Source organism: Mus musculus, chromosome 15, assembly GCF_000001635.26.
Source record: "Mus musculus strain C57BL/6J chromosome 15, GRCm38.p6 C57BL/6J".
Taxonomy (NCBI): Eukaryota; Metazoa; Chordata; class Mammalia; order Rodentia; family Muridae; genus Mus; species Mus musculus.
The window spans coordinates 36716364-36732771 of record NC_000081.6 but is presented as its reverse complement, the minus strand read 5'-3'; the positions used below and the strand labels follow the sequence as shown (position 1 = coordinate 36732771).

Genomic DNA, 16408 nt, shown 5'->3' with positions numbered 1-16408 from the left:
GGAAAATGGGGGCATGAAGGCCCTCTCCAAGCAGCTGTGGCACCTGACAGCCTCTGGATGCTGAACAGCTTTCCTCAAGGGACTGTTGTTCATGTGAGCAGCACTCAGGGGCAGCACCATGCTCAGAAGTCAGCCAACACAAACAGGACTCCATGGTTTTTGCTTTTGTTTTTTGGAAAATGAGAGAGAGCAGGAAGTTGGGTGGGCAGGGGGTAGGGGGGACGTGGAAGGAGTAGGGGGAGGGCATTGAATATGAGCAAATAAATACATTGTATAAAATTCTCGAAGAATAAAGAACAACATTTTTTAAAAGATCACAAAGCAAAAAAGTCCACATGGCCAAACAGTGCTGTGTTGGGCCTGTCTGTCAGGCAGCCTGTCCAAGGCCAGAGGGGGACAGGCCAAGGACAGGGCACCTCTGCTCTGAGCTCTGGAGTCAACTCTGTGCAATCACAATCCACTTTGAATCAAACAGAAGGCCCCTGAGGAGCAGTGAGCTGAACTGTGACTCTGCATCAGAATGGCGAGCCCGATGGAGGATAGATGATTTGAGGACGGCTCACAGGCGATTTTCATTCCATCTAACACTGCCTCCGAGGTGACGGCTCCTAGTCCCTGAGTGTTGTAACATGACGGACACGGCAGGAGGGTCACAGCAGACAAGCCCAGCAGCAGTCACTGTGACAAGGCCACAAGCCTGGAGCTGAGGGCAGCACATCATGTCTACTCTGGTAAAGGTTAAACAATAACCTAGGCCTTCATCACGAAGGGGTGATGTCTTTAAAATAAACTTTTAGCTTAGAAAGGTAGAGCAGTGGCGGCACAAGCCTTTAACCCCAGCACTCAGGAGGCAAAGGCAGACAGATCTATGAGTTCACGGCCAGCCTGGTCTACAGAGTACATTCTTCTTCTTTTTATTAAAGATGTATTTATTTATTTTATGTATATGGGTACACTGCAGCTGTACAGATGGTTGTGAGACTTCATGTGGTAGTTGGGAATTGAATTTTTTAGGACCTCTGCTCACTCCGGTCAACCCCGCTTGCTCCAGTCAACTCCGCTGGCAAAGTCCCCGCTTGTTCCAGCCCAAAGATTTATTATTATATATAAGTACACTGTAGTTGTCTTCAGGAGCGTCAGATCTCATTACGGGTGGTGAGCCACCATGTGGTTGCTGGGATTTGAACTCAGGACCTTTGGAAGAGCAGTCAGTGCTCTTACCCACTGAGCCATCTCACCAGCCTCCAGAGTGAGCTCTAGAACAGCCAGGAGAACACAGAAAAAAAACCTGCCTCAACAAAACAAAACAAAAACCCAAACAAGAGAGAGAGAGAGAGAGAGAGAGAGAGAGAGAGAGAGAGAGAGAGAGAAGGAAGGAAGGAAGGAAGGAAGGAAGGAAGGAAGGAAGGAAGGAAGGAAGGAAAGGTATAAAACCAACTTTCAGCAGCTTCTAGTTTAAAACCTCTGCAGATGGGGTGGGAGTAGCTCGGTGGCGGAGAGACTAATAGAAGAACCAAGTCCAGCTCTCAGCAGCCACAAGGTGGCTCACAACCACCTGTAACTCAAGTTCTGGGGGAAGCTGCCATGTCTGACCTCCAAAGGCATCTGCATTTACACGTACATACACTATAGACAGACCACACATATACAATTTAAAAAATAAAATCATAAAGAACAATCTCAAAGAACAACACACAGAAAAACAAACAAACTCATGCTGCGGACGGAAGCCATGAGCCAGAGAAGGGCTGCTGGAGGGCGGTGGCTGTTGTGCTTTATAAGAGAGAAGGAAAGAAAGAGCCCGTATGTGTTTTGGTAGAAACGCTGTATGGTGAGGTGGAAGGGGTGCCTCCCCAGGCCCACGCTGAGGAGTCCCTCTGCCTGAAGTACCAGCTATACAACGGGTATAGTATTGTATAGAGTTTATTTAGGGCATGGGGAGGGGAGCTGAGGGGGTAGAGAGAGAGAAAGGCAGAGAGGGAGAGGGGGAAGGGGAGGGGGAGAGAGGGAGAAGGGGCAGAGAGTAAGAGGATAAGAGAGTGAGGAGGGGGCAAGCAGCTCCGTTTATAGTGAATCAGGCATACATGGCTGTTGCCAGGTAACTGCTGGGAGGAGCCTAGACAGAATGCTAACATTCTTCCATTTTGGTTTCATTAAAAAAAAAAAAGGAAAAACTAGAGATGATGGTGAAGCAGGATTAGGGGCATAGTGATCTTTAGTTGTTTCCTGCTGACTTTGGAGCGCTGTGTCTCTGGGAAACCTAAGAAAATGGGCATGGGGATGTTGGTCCACATGTAGGAGAGTTGCTGTTTCCTTGCTGTCCAGGGTCTGTGGAGCCATCTGTGGATAGATAAGAAGGAGCAGAGCCAGTAGAATCGGTCTGTGTCTGTGAGAGAAGGCTGGGGCATCTGTGGGTTGCTTCACGGGAGCTGTCCTGGACGTAGTAAATGCCTGGACTTGGCAAGATGTTGAAACACATTCTCTCTCTCTCTCTCTCTCTCTCTCTCTCTCTCTCTCTCTCTCTCTCTCTCTCAAGTTAAGTATTTTTAGGAGAAAAATTTTGTCTTAGGCGTACATTTGAAACCCTTAGGTCTTGGTGATTGGGGTGAGAGGAGTCCCAGTCTTGGGAACAGGAAAAGAATCCCACCCTCTGGGAATAGGTGACAGGTAGGAACTTAGGCTAGTGATTGGCAGATGTACTTATTGGATGGAGTCTGTTTGGTCCACAAGAGGTAGATATGAGTGAGTTTCATGGAGCTTATAAGTTTACAAGAAGTAAACTGTATGAACAATCTTTAAGATGAGCTTAGGGAAGACAAAACCCTTTTGTGGAGCAGAAGGAACAAGCAGGGATTTTTTTTCCTTCTGTCTAGGAGACTGAATAGCACGATGAGAAACATTTTTAAGTTTACATTTAAAAGACAAAGGAAACTCAAAACCTTGACCTTGTGAGTATGATAGTTGGTCATATAGTTTTATATAAGAACTCTATGATGTGGACGGGCCCGGTGCTGTTCTTGTGAACCAATCCCCCAGTGAATAAAGGAGCCAATCGCTGGGCGAGTAGGAGGGACTTCCGGGTTGGATGGAGGAAGAAAGGAGGCAGGAGAGAGTGAAGTTTTTTTGTACGGGGATAGGGTGAGGACAAGATGTCATTACTAGTGTCTCCTGGTTGCAATGGTGGATCCGTCAGGATCTGCCACCAGAGGACTTAGATTTAATAAGGCTTACTAGATAGGGTTTTAGTTGTTGCACCCAGAGATTGAGTTATCACTGTTTCTGAACTAAGTTTGTGTTACGTTTTCCTTCATGCGGTGGCTTGTCTGGGTTTAAGAGAGAAAGGTATGGCAGCAAAGCGTGGGTTGGCCTGAGGTGCACCACAAAGGTCGTGAGGGATTTGAAGCATGGGGCCGGCCTGGTAGCGACCCGCCAGTGGGAACCTTGCGAGCTGGGTGGAGAGATTGTGGAGTTCTGAGTCAGAGTCTCCATGAGATAAAACAGGTCAGCCATTGTCTGCCAGTACATGGTTGGCCAGGCCGCTGGGGCAGAGAGTTGAGGCACAAGTGTGAGAATGTGCCAGGTCTTTTTTTTTTTTTTTTTTTTTTTTTTTTAGTATTCCTGCAATTCTATTGGTTAATGTTAGGACGATAGCATAGCAAGGAGAGGAAATATGAGGCATTTGGTCCCTGGAAACTGAGTTTAGATAAGGAAATAACAGAAGGTTACATCTGTGAAAGCTTACATCTGAACTTGTGTGTCCTTTATCGTGAAGTCTGTGAGCAAGTAAACCTGTCTGACGTTGATAAGAGATCTGGCAGGCTTAGCTAGTTAACAAATTGACCATGGAGCTAATAAGGTGGTGGATTACCTTGGGATAAGGAGCTAGAGGTCTGTTTTCTAGCTGTCAAGTTGTAGTTATCTGACCTGGCAATGTAATCAGAAATCTGGGAATAATAAGTTATAATCTAGTCATGTATTAATTAAAATGACAGGTTGGTTTATAGTCCACTACCTAAACAGTTCCCAGGTCCCTGTGGTCCCTCGGGCAAAGTCAATCTGGCCTCATTCGCAGAAGACAAGAAGCTTTTCCTGTGGAGGAAGTACGGGTATGGTACATGTGAAATGAAAAATGATCCAATATGAGACATTAAATTCTTTGGGTAGCCTCTATTTATCCACAGTGTAGGCCAAGCTTTGACAGTGGGCAAGGCAATGGAGCAGTGTTTCTCAGTGGTTATCATACCACAGTCCAGGTAGAATCTTGTCACTGTGCCCATATCTTCTTCGGAGACCTGGGGGGGGGGGGGGTAAACTGTCAAGATTTGGAAGTCTCTATCTATCATAATAAGTTAAAACATTTAACATTACATTTATCAGATTTCTGACAAGATTGAGAGCCAGTATCTATTATGCATATCTGAGTTAGACAACCGCTGTTTGTTTAATTATTTGTTCTAGAACACATCTAGCAAATAAAGAAAGCACATTGGAACTTAATGGCAGTAGCAAAAACAAGGCTAGAAACATATATTTAAGGCAGTGGTCTTTAACTTTTAAATGTTTAGAAATCATTATTTACCAAAGCAGGATAGACGGGAAAACTGTATCTTAATTGCTAAGTGACTTTGGCAAGCTGCACTCCTAAAGGCAGCGAACTGGGGACTGCCTGTAACAAATATGGCACTGAAGCTACAACCAGCCACATGACTGCCCTCATCTAAGATGGCACTGAAGCAATAGCATAGCAAAACCTTATCTGCCTACAACAAAGACAGTCACAGAACTTCCCCTAGTTAAGATGGCGCTAAAAGTCACTGTTATCCCCTAGAATGGAGCTGTAGGAATGTGCCTGTGTGACTTAGAATGGAACAACAGAAGCATTACAAAGACAAACATACTGATGAATCTAAGCAGTGCAGCGTGAGGGGCGTGGCTTGGCGGCAAGCGATGGCTACGGGAGTGTGCCTGTGGCTTGGCAGAGCAGAATATCAGCATGGGGGTCAAGAGTAGAGAGCAGCGCCTGAAGCAGCGTTCTGTCTTCTAGCAACTCTGCTCAGGTTGGAGAGCAAGTGTGCTCCAGGCACTCAGGGCGGTGGGGCGCGCGCGAGAGATCACGCCGTGCCACAGAGCACTGGGTGGCAGGGTTGAGTAGGCGGGGCTGGGGGGCCGTAGCTGCAGCTGTGTCCTTGCTGCCAGAGCTCTAGTCAACTGGCTGCTGTGGAGTCAGGTCAAACAGGGAGGGAGACAGCAAGGGGGAATGTGGAGAGCTCAGGATTGTCAGGCAGCACCGCCCTGAACAGAGAGTGAGGGGCGGATGGAAAGTACGTGGTGGCGGCAGAATCAGGGGAGCAGGGAACCGGGAGTGGAGAGCAAGCAGCAAGAAAACGTGGGGTAGGGAATGGTCTACAGATCGCTAGCTAGAGAGTTGTAAAAGTTTGCTATTAAAGTTCCAGTAAACGGCCATTTAGAGTTATTCTTTGATGGGTATAGGGGCCAAATTTTAACCAGGAGACGTGCTAGCAAAGATATTCCCTTCTGGGTGAGAATAGGAGCAAGTGACTTCCCCGTTCCCCGGTGTCTCTAGTACAAATGTGATAGCTAGAAACAGAGGCAGCCAAAACAGATCACCAGCCACGCAGTGAACTAGCAGCTGAGCTGCGGGACCAGTGCACGAGCTGTGTGTGGGGCTCAGAGCCTGAGGGAGGATGGTTTGCCTAAGCGTAGGATTTTTTCAGCAGTGTGCAAGAGAAGCCAAGAGAAAAACCGTCAGAGAAAGAGAGACAGAGACAGAGAGAGCACTCACCCAGGGGTAGAGGTCCGAGAACGAAGCATCAGTAAGAAGACCAGGACACCACGGGGTGGCTGCAAGCTCAACAGCCCTCCCTTGGGACCAGAGGGCGTTTATGCTGACCAGTGAGAGTAGGGAGCTTTACCAATTCTCCAGTGCTTGGGTGGAGAGGTCTAGCAAGAGATCCATCCCATGGCTGCAAAGTCCATGTGGCAGCACGGAAATATGAGCTCATGCAACCTGTGAGTTTCTAAATCCCAGGCACAGCACCCGTGTTGGTAGAGGCGCTGTATGGTGGGTGAGGTGGAAGGGCTGCCTCCACAGGCCCCCGCTGAGGCATCCCCTCCCCCTGAGGCATGGTATGGAGTTTATTTAGGGCATGGGGAAGGTGGGAGGCAGAGAAAGGCGGGAGGTGGGGAGAGGAGAGGGAGAAGCAGGCCAGGAACACATGGGGAGAGGAAGGGGGGAGCGGGAGAAGGGGCAGGTAGTAAGAAAGAGGATCAGACAGCGAGGAAGAGACATGCAGACCCTTTTAGAGTGAGCCAGGCATACCTGGCTATTGCCAGGTCATGCCAACAGTAACTTCTGCTCTTTAGCAGCCTGTAGTGACATTAATTCTCTTTACATTTAGACAATTTAAGTGTCTAAAGATTGGTGACCCAACCAGGAGAGCAATAGCAAAGCATTATATGGCAAGCATTTGTACCACACTCCCTTGTGACATAGCCCAGCCCATCAAAGGTCTGTACCACACCCTCTTGTGACATAGCCCAGCCCATCAAGTACCAGCATCCTCCCAGGTGTATGTTAGCTTCCTCCAGCTGTGGGCCGCGTTGGGTGCCAGAAGTGCTTCTCTGTCCTCTGTTTCCTCCCTCAGGGTGTCCAGGCACCAGGCTTGAAGGATGAAGTGGAGTCTGGAACAGGTTGGGACTGGCTCTCAGTCCAGCTGAACTCACATGTGGGCATGGGGTGGAGGGCTTCACCAAGGAAGGCCTTCTCTGGCGATTTTAGTCTTACAGCTCTTTTAGATGACTCCCAATGAAGTGGCTCTTAGATGGTCTTCAGTGAAATAGCTGGTGCTCACTTACTTTATTTGGGTGGACAAGGGCTGTATATGAACTTTGGAGAGTGGAGAGGAGTTTTCAGGGTGAATGTTGATGACTGGCTGGAGCTCAGTGAACTGGGAACGCCTCTTTTGTGTGGAAAAGCTCTCCAGGAATCCCAGGTATTTGCTGGGCAGGTTCTTATGGGGTGTAGGGAGAGGAATTTGTAGGTTTGCCAAGGACCCCATTACCTTCCTCAGGTAGAGGATGGGGGGGTAGTCAGAGAAGTGGAAGCCCTGCTAGAAAAAGGGAATTCTCCATTTTGTGCTGAGCTCAGAGGAGCTACACAAAACATGGGGATGTTCCATTAGCTGAATGTTGCTAGAGGAGTGATCTTACACGCGTTCGCAACCGGCCAGGAAAGACGCAACAAACCAGAATCTTCTGCGGCAAAGCTTTATTGCTTACTCAGGAGCAAGAGAGGAAGAGCGCGGCAGAGAGAGGCAGAGAGGAAGAGAGAGAGAGAGAGACACAGAGAGACGCAGAGAGAGAGGCAGAGAGAGGGGCAGAGAGGGAGAGAGGCAGAGAGCAGAGGAAGAGAGCAGAGGAAAAGACGAAGAGGCGAAGAGATGAAGAGAAGAAGAAACGAAGAGACGAAGAGGCGAAGAGAAAGAGTGCCAGAACCCCGTCCCTTTTAAGGAGAATTATCCTCCGCCTAGGACGTGTCGCTCCCTGATTGGCTGCAGCCCATTGGCCCAGTTGTCATCACAAAAAAGGCAGAGCACATGGCGGGAAAACTGCCCCTGCACATGTGCAGATTATTTACTACTTAGAACACAGCTGTCAGCGCCATCTTATAATGGCAAATGTGAGTGCGGCTCCCCACAGAGTGAAGCCCAAAGACTTGTGTCAAGGTGCTCATGAGTCCAGCATGGGACAGTCTGGGAAAGCCGGAGTTTATGGAGTTTATAGGTCAGTGGTCTCCAGAGGTTGGCAGATGAAGATGCAGAATACAGGTTTCTTCAGCTATTCCTCATATTTTGAGGGTGGCATACACCATTTTGCTCAAAGCCTGTAGAATAGAGACAGAAGTGGGGGCTGATGCAGAGCTAGAACACACTACAGTGGCACACTCGTTGTAACAACTCCAAAACACGTTTGTGTCCAGTGACAAACACTGCCCTCCCCCTCTGCTGGCTCCCCTCCAGCTTCCTACAATCCACCACATACAAGGTGACATCAGACCAGAGGAGCGGCTCTAAGACTTCTCTCCATGATGCAACTAGTGTATGAGCTGTCCTGATTATCCAGGGTCCACACCAGGCTGCTGGCTAAGTATCTTGAACTATGCTGCTGAGTCTACTAGGGAGAATTTTAAGAAAACCTCCTCCCTGGATTAAGGAGTGGGGGAGGTTATGTTGGCTTTTTCCTTGCTTCCTTTCTCCCTGCCTTAACATATGGTGGAGCAGTGTGACAGCCATCTTGTGATGACAGGGTAGCAAGAAGATGGATATGTTCTGGGTCCCTGATGGACCGACGCTGCACCAAACCTAGAGCTGGCTTTTCTCTGAATGCTTTAGGGCATGAGACAAGATGGCTGAATACTGCAAATGGAAGCCTTACTTCCATTGTTGTTACTTTCGGATTAACTCAAGCTGGGAGGGAGGTGTTTGAAAAGGAAAGCAAGGCTCAGGAAAGCAGGAGACCTTACTCAGGCTCAGGAAAGCAGCTTGGGCTGAAGGGAAAGAGTTTCCCATCAGCCTTGCCTGCTGTTAACCCTGATCCTTCCTCATTCCTACTCAGACCCTTACTCGGCATTCTCGAGTCATTACCAAGCACACTTAAAAGAAACCATTTACAAACTAAAAAGAGATATACTTGGTTCACAGCCATGCAGGTTTAAGCCTGAGGCTGAGTACTCACTCATATTAGTCTGGGCTTCTGGTCACATTTCGAGGCAGGAGCTGAAGACAAGAGACTCTCTTCTCAGGATTTCCTTGGATGACCCTCCTCCAACCCCCCACCCTAACCTATCTGCGGAGACCCTATCTGTGGAGGCGTTTGCCTTGGCCTGGCGGGAGGGTTCAAGTGAAGGGGTAGGGGTATGAGCAGGGAGGGGGAAATGACTCCACCCGCCTTCTAGTGCTGCTACTGTTACTGTGCTGTCTACACCCGCCAAGCTGGCTGGCGAGCAGAGAGCAGGGGAGCTTCTGCTCTCAAAAGCTTCGGGAGAGCGTTCTCTTCCCAGGCAGTGCTACAGCTCTTGTGACGGATGCTCTCAGATGATGGAGTCATTCTCACACAACTCTATTCCTTCTGGATAGGAGCTTATATACAGTTTGGGGTGGGTGGGTCTGACAGCAGGTGCTTCCTACTGGCTCGGCCTGAGATGCCTCATCTACAAGAGAAGGGACTTATGGGCACTGCCCCTATGTGACTGATGGCCACAACTCCCTCTGTGGGGGGCTGTGGCTATGTGACAGGAGCCCAGTGCTGGGAGCAGGCGAAACTCCTACCATCCCTTCAAGTTTCCCAGGGCCTTAGTTTTTCGACCTTACTAGGCTTCCTCTCACAGTCTACCACCCCATGCCACATCACTTTCTGTGTGTGATGGCTATTCTTGGTTGTCAACTTGACTATATCTGGAATGAACGACAATCAAGAAATGGGGGACACCTGTGATCTGGATCTTGAGGCTGGAAGACAATGTATCTTTGATCCAGATCTTGAAGTGGGATGACACATGCTTTTAAATCAGAATTGACACACACATTTCATCCAGATCTTGAGGCACACCTTTAATCCATACCTTCTGGAGGCATATATATAGACAAAGAAGAAGGAAGGGGCTGTTTGTACTTCACCTGCTTGCACTCACTCGACTTTGCCAGCACATCCATTGGAGCCAACTTCTTTGGGGGTTCTAGCTTATACTGAAGTCACAGCTGAAATAGCCTCGTGGGACTGAGCAACTACTAGATTCCTGGTCTTTCTATTAACAGCTGGCCATTGTTGGGTTAGTTGAACTGCAGCCTGTAGGTCGTTCTAGGGGAATGTAGTCCCTCCTAGACACGATCATCCTCTGATCTTGTTTAATATTCAGATAGCATCTACAAAATGACCACGGGCTGTTACCCTTAGCACGCTACAGCTCCCTCGATTATTAATAAGATCCTATAAGGTGGGCAGCTGTTATTATTAATAGCCTTGCTTTACACATGGGAAAACAGAGCCTGAAGCTTGAGCGACTGCCCAAAGCTGCATAGTTGTATGGCTGTGTTGGCCTTGAACCCACAGGGATCACATCGACCATGCTATGTGCACAGTACTGCCCCTGCAAACAGCCATTGAGAAATGAGGATGAAACGCCATGAGCATGCTGGGATTGTTGATCACCTTTATGTTTGGAACTTCTTAGTGGAAGAGACCACATGACTTTTAAAAATTAATCTTTTTTTTTTTTCCCACTGAGCAACCTGCATTCCCCTGGGGGAAGGGAGGTTCATAGCCAGGCCACATCCTACCAGCCTCTGAGTCTGCTGGACTGGAATTTGACATTCTCAGCTTAGAGGCTACCTCTGCTAAGGGACTACACTTTGACTTCCACTGCTGCCTGTCCTATGAACGACTCAGGGGCCTCTGGAGCATGGCATTGTTCCAATGTTGCTAAGCTGTCACTACCAGCTAGACTGGAATCAGCACTGGGGCCATCAATGCCCCCTCTGAGCCTGGGGCTGGTCAGGTCAGCAAAAGCTGGAGCTAGAAGACAGACAGCAGAGGCCACAGGCCTCCGACTGCTGACTCCAGTTCCCCACACAATGCCTTTGCTATGCCTCAGAGTTGCTGACAATACCACTCTGTGTCAGTAGATAAAGGGAATCTTCAAAATTGTCATACCCGTGGATTCCCAGCTCTGCAGATTGGTGCAAGCACTCTCTGCCTTGACCTGCCAATCACCCGGTGTCACCACTAGTAGACATGCTGGGAATAAGGGCCTCTTGTGTCACGAGAGTGCTGGGAGGGCTAAAGGGGCATCCTGTGTCTGCTAACGGCAAAGAGCCCCTGAGCCCTGCAGATGAGGTTCCATGTGAAACATCTGGATTTCTCTTAGAGGTGTAAATCTTCTTAGCTTTCAAGAACCTGTTCCCCACATAGTTTCTGAAATCAGGCTGTGATCTGGCTCCAGAGAGGCAAGAGAGAAGGCGTGATGCTTAAGAATGCATTCGTTTGGGAGAATGCATGGCGATGTGAGAGCAGCCACACCTGTCAGAAGCCCCACTCCCAGCCTCCAAGACCTCAGCCTCAGGCAGGGCCTCAGGAAAAAGGCTGTCCTTTCTCCCCTGGGTTAGATACTCTGGGCATAGAGGTGTCTGCATTTGAGGAGAGGTGCATCAATGGCTTGTACTCGAACCTGGGCGGTCTAGTTAATGTTGTGAATGAAAATTCTTCAAGAGAAGTTGTGAAAAAATCTCCTGGGAGGAGTCTGTGTCTGCAGACACTACAGAGCAATTGGAAGCTAAGTGCTGTGGAGATTCAAATTTTGTAGGTTCATTACTTTATCTGGGGCTAATCTTAGTTTCTGGAACTGCCATCCCTTGCCCTACCCTGTATCTAAACTCACACCTTGTTATAATAAATAAAAATCTCTTAGAAGCTATTAACTTAAGCAGAACACTAGTTTCCACCAATCCAAGAGCTAAGAATGTCATCAGATAACATTTCAGATGTAGAAAAGCTTTCCCAGCTCAGTGTCCCTGACTCTCTGGTGTACCCACCAGTGTATTTTAAACATGCCTTGACTTCCTTTGTTCTGTAAAGCTATAAGAAAGAACCCTGAGAAACTGCTTCTAAAATCAGAACCCGAAATTTGAGGTAACCTAAATCTGAGTTCCCAGGCCACGGTCACTCAAAATGGCTCCAGAATAAACGATCTCTTATTCTGTTTAAAATGAGAGCTGTGATTTTTAAGTTGACAGTATCTTATCCACAACTTTGAAATCAAGTATAAACTTTGACTTATAAGTCAGCAGACATTGCAGTGTTTACCTAAAGCAGGCCCTCAAATAACCCCGAGTACACAGAAGGAACGTTCCTCCTCACTAGGGTTCCCCTCACCAAGGCTCTTTCTACCCAGTTCTCTTGCAGCGACCTTCTAAAATCAAGAGCAATCTAGGCAGGACTGGCTTTCAGTCAACCAGTATCCAACACCCTAACAAAGCAACGGTTTCACTCTAGCAGTTCTGGTGTCTTGAATCATGACTGCTTCTTCAGCCCCAGCTAACCATCAGGGTTCCTCTGTGTAGCCCTGGCTGTCCTAGAATTCACTCTGTAGACCAGGCTGGCCTCGAACTCAGAAATCTGCTTGCCTTTGCCTCCCGAGTCCTGAGACTAAAGGTATGTGCCACTACACCAAGCTAAAAAGGTGTATAAAGTTATACAAACTCAAAGAGTTAAGGAGAAGGTAGATGCCTGTTGAGTTTGGTACTTTGTTATGTATTGTAGTGCTAAGTGTAGGCTCCCAAGACCTGGTTGCTCCAGAGAGGAGAGAGTCCCCACATAGACCTGAGTGATGCTATGTGACCCTGCCCCTAAGTTATTTCTGATTGCTGAATAAAGATGCCTACAGCCGGGCTGGTGAGATGGCTCAGTGGGTAAGAGCACCCGACTGCTCTTCCGAAGGTCCGGAGTTCAAATCCCAGCAACCACATGGTGGCTCACAACCATCCATAACAAGATCTGACTCCCTCTTCTGGAGTGTCTGAAGACAGCTACAGTGTACTTATATATAAATAAATCTTTAAAAAAGGAAAAAAAAAAAAGATGCTTGCAGGACAGAATTGAGATAGGTGGGGCTTGGTGTTCCCAAACTTGGAGTCGGATGAGACCACGAGGAGAAAGAGAGAAGGTGGAGAGAGCAGAAAGACCCCGTGGGCTAGGAGTCAGGAAAGCATGGCCACAGGGGCTGGCCAATCGGAGTTAAGAGCGGCCCAGATGAAGCATAGAGGGTAGATGTCTGTCCAGCTCCAGTGCTGATTAAGACTTATTGTAAATAGCAAAAGTGTGTGTTTTTTTAATCTGGGAACTGAATGATCCCAGATTGAGATGAAATGTTTTCTACAGGGCTGGAGAGATGGCTTAAGAGCACTAACTGCTCTTCCAGAGGTCCTGAGTTCAATTCCCAGCAACCTCATGGTGGCTCACAACTATCTATAATGGGATCCGATGCCCTCTTCTGGTGTGTCCAAGACAGCAACAGTGTAGTCACATATAAAATATTTAAAAAAATGTTTTCTACAACAGGTGTCCAGCATCATTGTCCTTCCTTCTGTATTTGAGCTGTTGGATCCTTCACATTTCAAAATGCAGGAATGCTCTAGTTCCTCTTTATCAGGTGATGCAGTATTTGAGCATGGCCTTGCTGTTATCTGAACTTGATGCATTCTGGATGTGTGAGTGCTGATGGCTTGTCACCAGTGACCGTTTTGAGGAAGTGGTCAGGTTATGAGGGCTGTGGTTTCACAAATGGAGTCATAACTGACATTATTGGGAAGTGATGGAGACTTAACTAGTTGTCAGGCTATGGGATTTCCTGTCTTCTTCCTGGTTCCTGGCTGTCATTCTTTCTTCTTCCTGTTTGTCAGGAGGGCTGCTTTACCTTAGCCGTCCCAGCAGCAGCATGAAAGTCCACTCAAGCTCAAATCATGGAACCAGCTGGTCATGGCCAGAAACTTCGGAGGTCGTGAGCCAGAATGACCTTTCCCCTTTAGGTCGGTGTTTCAAGGATTTGATTTCAGGAATGAAACATCAAGTAAATCAAACCTAGAATGTCTGCAGGTATGTCCTCTCCGAGGCCAGTACAGCTGTGAAAACAGCACATCACAAAACCGAGATCAGGAGACTGTGGTGTGTGTGTGTGTGTGTGCATGTATAGTATGTATACCGGTGTGTACATGTGTGTGGTGTGTGTGCAGGCATGTGTGTGTGCATGTGTATGCACGTGTGTGTGATACTTGTTTTCATGTCATGTGTCCATGAACTTTGTAAACAAGATTGTGTTGCAGTGTCAGAAGGCTGGGGATATGTATATCATGTATGTCTGCTTTACGTAATCTCTAGATCATTTACAACCCCCAATACATTGTGCACACTATGTAAGAGCTTGTTATTCTGTATTATCTGGGTCAGTGGTTCACAATCTTTCTAACGCTATGACCCTTTTAATACAATTCCTCATGTTGTGGTGACCCCCAACCATAAAGTTATTTTTGTTACTACTTTATAACTGTAACTTGCTACAGTTATTCATATTTACATTACAAATCACAATGTAAATATCTGACATGTGGTATATCTGATATGAGACCTCTGTGGAAGGATCGTCGGACCCCCAAAGGGGTCTTAGTCCACAGGCTGAGAACCGCTGCTCTGGGGGCATGGTGAGTGGAAGCAAACCTGTACATGGTTCACCCAGACACCACCATGGCGGTCAAAGTTGAAGCTGCTCACTGTACCATATCAATTTCCTGACCCAAACACAGCCTGCGTGAGGCTTGACCTAGCCACGATGGGGACAACTGTACTTAATGTGCATGGCAGCTTCCTGCTTCCTCACCCCCTTGCTAACTCTGGGAAGGAAATCTCACTGAGGGTGTCAAGAGACCCAAGGGCCTGCATGGGGCCCGCTCACAGCATTCTCACTGGGTCCCGCTGGTGCCTACTCTGTCCTGGGAGCCCTATTTAGCACACTATAATACCAACTTACTTCATCTTTGAGCCTAATCCATGAAGTAAGTTTTAATATTGTTGCCATTTTACAGGAACCGGATTTAAGATGTGGAAAGATGACATCTCTGGCCCGGGGTCACACAGCTAGTAGCCACTGATTGAATCCAGACTATTTTAATGAGCGTTCAGATTCTTAGCCCTCCCGCTGCAGTGGGAAAGACTTAATGAGAATGTGAACTTACAAGTGATTACTTTTTCGGCCTTTCTGACCCTTTCATAGCAGTCTTATTTATAATAGCCAGGAGCTGGAAAGAACCCAGATGTCCTTCAACAGAGGAACGGATACAGAAAATGTGGTACATTTACACAATGGAGAACTACTCAGCTATTAAAAAAAAAAATGAATTCACGAAATTCTTAGACAAATGGATGGAACTAGAAAATATCATCCTGAGTGAGGTAACCCAATCACAAAAGAACACACGTGGTATGCACTCACTGATAAGTGGATATTAGCCCAAAAGCTCCAAATACTCAAGATACAATTCACAGACCACATGAAGATCAAGAAGAAGGAAGACCTAAGTGTGGGTCCTTTGGTCCTTCTTAGAAAGAGGAACAAAACACTCACGGGAGCAAATATGGAGAGAAAGTGAGGAGCAGAGACTGAAGGAAAGGCCATCCAGTGACTGCCACACCTGGGGATCTATCCCAGATACAGTCACCAACTCCGACACTATTGTGGATGCTAAGAAATGCTTGCTGACAGGAGCCTGATACAGCTGTGTCCTGAGAGGCTCTGCCAGAGCCTGACAAATACAGAGGCAGATGCTCGAAGCCAACCTTAGCACTGAGTGCGGGGGGGGGGGGGGTCCCCAGTGGAGGAGTTAGAGAAAGAACTGAAGGAGTTGAAGGGGTTTGCAACCCCATAGGAAGAACAACAATATCAACCAACCAGACTCCCCAGAGCTCTCAGGGACTAAGCCACCAACAAAGGAGTACACATGGCTCCTGCGGCATATATAGCAGAGGATGGCCTTGTCATGCATCAATGGGAGGGGAGGTCCTTGGTTCTCTGAAAACTTAATAGATGCCTCAGTGTAGGGGAATTGAGGGCGGGGAGGCGGGAGTGGGTGGGTGGGTGGAGAGAGGAACACCCTCATAGAAGCAGGGGGAGAGGGTATGAAATAGGGGTTTTCTGGAAGGGGAGGAAAACTGGGTAAAGGGATAACACTTGAAATGTAAATAAATTTAAAAAAAAAAAGATTCAGAAACTTATAAGCAATTACTTCATCAGCCTTTCTGACCCTTCCTGTCAAACCCCTTGTTTCCACCAGACACTGAATATGTACCTACTGTGTGCAAACTGTTGGCCATAGTTCTATGTGGGCCTCACAGACAAAGAATAGTTGGTGCCCTTAGGAAAATGCCCATAGGAAGCAGACTGGTGCAGCTCTCTGGTCAGGAACACTAGCATGGCTTTGCTGGTCCTTGAGTCCCTAGGGGTGGGCAGATGTGACTAGAACAGGCCTCTGAAGAGGGCTGTGGGCAGGTGCGGCTGCTAGGAGAAAGCTTCTTAGAGCATTAGCTCTCTGCCGGTTCCAGACCCAAGAACAGGCTGACTTGGCCTCAGCCACCAGCATCCAGCTGGTCACGTGCTTCAGGCAGCTGCTCTTTGTTTTTATCCTTCACCTGGCCTCTCTGGCCTCTCCGGTTTCTCTGGGGACAAATTCCAGAGTTTTGGAGTTCTGCTTGGTCACCCAAGGACAGACCCTTTAAGAACTTCCAGTCCAGTGCTAGGGACATCGTGTCCTAAGGGTCCTTCTGCCCATCTCCAGAGTGGTAATTAACC

The 16408-nt window shown here is 47.8% G+C and overlaps 2 long non-coding RNA genes across 4 annotated transcripts; one reads left to right on the top strand and one right to left on the bottom strand.

Moving 5' to 3' along the window:
• Window positions 1–1354: 1354 nt before the first annotated feature.
• Window positions 1355–6531, bottom strand: A830021M18Rik. Of its 3 annotated transcripts, XR_875151.2 has the most exons (4): window positions 5804–6531; window positions 4244–4292; window positions 4013–4089; window positions 1986–2340 (listed from the first exon to the last, which is right to left on the bottom strand). It is a non-coding gene; the product is annotated as an RIKEN cDNA A830021M18 gene (long non-coding RNA). The 3 variants fall into 3 exon arrangements; XR_875150.3 differs by lacking the exon at window positions 4013–4089 and having other exon boundaries at window positions 1355–2340; window positions 5804–6527; XR_003951530.1 differs by having other exon boundaries at window positions 4013–4292.
• On the top strand, window positions 4461–14890 carry Gm41297. Its single transcript, XR_875152.2, has 3 exons — window positions 4461–5057; window positions 13473–13665; window positions 14649–14890. It is a non-coding gene; the product is annotated as a predicted gene, 41297 (long non-coding RNA).
• Window positions 14891–16408: the final 1518 nt, after the last annotated feature.